Here is a 4,675-nt window from a genome sequence, read left to right as displayed (position 1 = left end):
GAAAGAAAGAAAGAAAGAAAGAAAGAAAGAAAGAAAGAAAGAAAGAAAGAAAAGTAACCATTGTAAACTAGACTTTTTAGGAGATATTTTGTTGACAACTCTTCCAGACCTGTCTGGCTGCATGTTCAGCATATAGACACACGATTCCCGCCCAGGACTGTCCATTTCTCTACCACACCAAGTCGTCTTTTTGATGTCACCCTGAGTTTTAATTCATGAAATGACATGAGACACTAAAGTCTCATTATTTGAAAATGTTTTTAAATTGTGAATCATTGGTGCAAAAAAGAAATTTTGTTTTGTTTCTGGGGAAAAAATTCAATACGAGCACAGGGGCGGACAATGGAGCGATTGTTTCCACTTTGGATTCTGGACATTCCAAAACCAGACAGTGCTTTTCAGTTGTTGAAAATTAAACAGTCATTTGAGGTGGCTTCCTATGGGCTGTAAGCAGACACTGATTTGGTTACCGAGTTGGACTGCCAGCGTCCTTTGAGAAGGTACCTGTCCAGGTGATCTTTTTTTTTTTTTCCCAAGGTTATTATCAAAGCATAAACACAATTTTTTTTAAAGATTTGATTTATTTATTTGACAGAGAGAGAGATCACAAGTAGTCAGAGAGGCAGGCCAGAGAGAGACAGAGGAGGAAGCAGGCTCCCCGAGGAGCAGAGAGCCCGATGCGGGGCTCGATCCCAGGACCCTGGGATCATGACCTGAGCCGAAGGCAGAGGCTTAACCCACTGAGCCACCCAAGCGTCCCCATAAACACAATTTTTTAATAGTTTATTTTTTTTTAGTAATCTCTATACCCAATGAGGGGCATAAACTCACTAGCCCGACATCAAGAGTCACACACTGTTACCACAGAGCCATCCAGGCACCCCTATAAACTTCTTAATTCCCACCTGGTTCACAAACCCTACAGAATATGTTCACGGAGGTGCAGGGATAAATGACCTACCATTAGAAAGACAGGCTCCATCCAACGCCCCCTTGGGAAGGCAGAAATCCTTGGGTGGCACAGTGTGGTGAGAACAAGGGACCAGGCTTGATTCTAACTATGAAATGGGGATGACGAGAGAATGTGCCTCTCGTGTTTTTGAGGAATAAATAAGTTCGTGCAGGCTAGGAATGCAAGGTGCATGACACACAGTAAATGTTCAGTAAATGTCAACCTACATAATTACATTTGCTCTTACAATCAACTGTGTAATAGACATACACCTTGGCCTACTTACATGAATGTTCCAGGGGGAGCAATTCCTAGAAATAGGTTCCTGGGTCGAAAGGAAGCGTCATTATGTGCTCTTCACTCCCTTGCCACCCTCCCTTCCACCCCAGGAGGGAATCACAGCCCAGAGTCAACAACAGAACCACAACAAAGGGCGCATGGGTGGCTCAGTCAGTTAAGCGGCTGCCTTCGGCTCAGGTCATGATCCCAGAGTCCCGGGATCGATTCCCGCATCCGGCTCCCCGCTCCATGGAGAGCCTGCTTCTCCCTCTCCCTCTGCCTGCCGTTCTGCCTACTTGTATTCTCTCTCTGTCAAATAACTAAATAAAATCTTTAAAAAAAAAAAAAAAAGGGTTAAAAAAAAAAGAACCACAACAAAGCCAGGGGCCAAGAGTATGGAGGACCCTGGCATCAGGCTTTCTGGGTTTTGAATCTTGGCCTTACCCCTTGCTAGCAGGTCAGCTGACTTCCCTGGGCCTCAGTTTCTCCATCCATAAAGTGGGGATTATAAAACAGAGTAGGATTGCTCTCAGACTTCAGGGATAGGGGCATGTGATACAGTTAGCATACTGCCTGGCTGAAAATATCCATTTACCATTTTTACGTATTAAAAGCGCTAAGGAGGGGAAGGGTGACGTCTTCCCCTCTCCCAACCCCAGTTATTCTGTTCCTCTCCCTAGAAGCAATCGCCATTATTTTCCACTCACAGAAATTGTAGCATATAATATACACATGTATCTCTCTATTTTCACTTAATAGTGAACAGCTTGGAAATCCCATCCTTATTGCTATGAAAGGGGCTAAGAGCCAGTGCGTCTGGCTGACGGATGTGAACAGGGAGGAGGAGGCTGAGGGCCGACTGGCAGCGGGGTGTGGCAGAGGCCAGCACCCTCCCCTGGCTCAGGCTCAGCAAAGGAAATGAATAAAAGAAGGAAAGTGAGAAAACCACCGCCACCGCTTGGCACCAGACAACTGCCTTCCGGGCCAACAGTCCTCTCTGCACCTTCCCTGGGAAACCAGAGTCCTGCGCCTTTAACGGTTCACAACACGTGCAGCACGTACCAGCAGTAACATCTGGGCAGCAGCCACCGCTGGCTAAGGAGACAAACTCTCGTTCTGGATGAAGTTTGGACCAGGTTCAAGTTCTAGAAATCTGGCAAAAGGAGCAGAAAAAAGATACGGAAGGAATGGAGGGCAGGCTTTGCCACGGTGAGTCCTTTCTCCAGGGAAAGCCAGCAGCCTCCTGGATTGATTGCCTCTCCCGAGTTACACCGACTCTGGGCACGACCACAGGAACCCCACGGCCCAGGGATTTTTTCTGTCCATAGGACCTGACCATAGAGGTTCTCCTTGGATCCCAGCAAATGGGGAGCTTGAGCGGGTTCTAAAGCTGCCTCCCTTACCGTGTCCCGCATCAACTGTGTGATGTCGAGCAGGTTGGTTCGCCTCTCTGGACCTCAGTTTCCTTATTTCACAGATGGGGCAATACTGCCCAACTCACAGGGCTGCTGTGAACACAGAATGAGAAAGAGCTTTGAAAATTGAGCCAGCCAACATACACGCTCATTCTCCGCCCCTCTGCTCATCCTTCCATTTCCTTCTGGAAGGATCTGGAATTTCAGTCTGCATCCTCCTGAATTCAAAAACATCCGGTGGATTCTGGCACCAATCCTGTCCCCAGCTGCAGAAACTCCCCACCCTGGGTCCCAGTTGGGAGACAGAAGACCTCGATTGCTCTCACGCCTCTTCACTTTACTTGCCTTATGACCTTGAGTTTGCTGCTGGGTCCTTCAACCATCCATACAGAGTAAATCTCTGTACAATGAGATGATCTCCAACATTCCCAGGGATTCTACCTATCTTCTAAAAATAACATATGTTGGTTTTGTTTGGATTGTACAAATAGGATATATTATTTGCAAAAAAAATTGTAAAAACACTGAAAAATATAAGTAGGAAAATCAAACTACCAGGAAATAATATGTGCAATATATAATTATAGATGTATATACAATCCCACGATCTGCAAATAATCACTGCAAACATTTGCCTGTCATTTGCTTCTAGCACTGTCTCTATTATATCCACAAGAGGATATTCTTTTTTTTTTAAGATTTTTATTTATTTGACAGACAGATCACAAGTAGGCAGAGAGGCAGGCAGAGAGAGAAAGGAGGAGGAGGCAGGCTACCTGCTAAGCAGAGAGCCCCGACGTGAGGCTCTATCCCAGGACCCTGGGATCATAACCTGAGCCACAGGCAGAGGCTTTAACCACTGAGCAACCCAGGCACCCCTTCTTTTTTTTTTCTCTCCTTTTTTTAAAGATTTTATTTATTTATTTGACAGAGATCACAAGTAGGCAGAGAGGCAGGCAGAGAGAGAGAGGAGGAAGCAGCCTTCCTGCGGAGCAGAGAGCCCGATGCGGGGCTGGATCCCAGGACCCTGAGATCATGACCTGAGCCAAACAAAGGCAGAGGCTTAACCCATTGAGGCACCCAGGCGTCCCAAGAGGATATTCTTTTGAGTGGGGTCATAGTGTATGTCCTTTTTTTGCACTTAGCAAATGGTAGAGGATTTCGCTTGCTGAAACAGTTTGATTTCTCTTTTCCCCAGAACCTAGGCATGGCCCACTCTGCCTTGTTCAGTAACACCCTCGACGTCGTGTCCCCTCCCTTCACCCTTTGCCCCCCCCACCACCCAGGGGTTGGGGGATGGGAGCCCCTGCCCATCCAGAGTCGCACCGACAACCTTCCCTCTGGAAACTAATGTCCTGGAAGGAGGCTCTCAGATTTGTCCGAGCGCCTTTTCCAAGGAAGGGAGGATGCCTTTCTCTTCCCTGGCTGCCCCGGCTGACATCTGCTATGGAAGCCTTTGTTCTAAAAAACCCTTAAAGTGTTTGATGAGCTTTGAAGACTCACGTTGGTGAAAAAACCACTAACCTACCTACCTTCCTTCCTTCCTTCCTTGCTTTCACACTCATTCATTTCACTTAACAGGGTGACCTCAAGAGCAAGACCTTCCTCGGCTCAGAGGTTCTGTTTGCCACCCAGGAACATAAAGGCGGATTAAGTGATTTCCTTTTTTGGTAGATGGTGATGCACCTTCTGCATTTCCAGCAGCCAGGAGGACCTCGCCAGGGACGTGGATGCCTCTGAACTCCCCGACATTCTCCCCCACCCCACCCCCATCCCCATCCCCAACTCCCGCCCACCACTTCCAGCGGCGGAGAAGCCCCTGGAGAAGGGCGGGGCGGAGGACCGGCCGGCGGAAGGACCCGGGAGCCGCCCCAGCTCGGAGCGGCCGGGGTTCGGGCGAGTCTGCGGGAAAACCCTTCCCCCGGGCGGGCGGCGGCGGCGGCGACGGGGAGGGAGAGGAGGGCGGTGCGACACCGCCCCCGGGGCGGGCCCCGTGCGTGGCAGCCGGACTGCCGGCCCCGTCGCGAAA

This window comes from Enhydra lutris, unplaced genomic scaffold (assembly GCF_002288905.1).
Source record: "Enhydra lutris kenyoni isolate GAN:26980312 unplaced genomic scaffold, ASM228890v2 scaffoldscaffold38, whole genome shotgun sequence".
Lineage (NCBI taxonomy): Eukaryota > Metazoa > Chordata > Mammalia > Carnivora > Mustelidae > Enhydra > Enhydra lutris.
The sequence above is the reverse complement of the archived record's forward strand: the minus strand, read 5'-3'. Positions refer to the sequence as shown.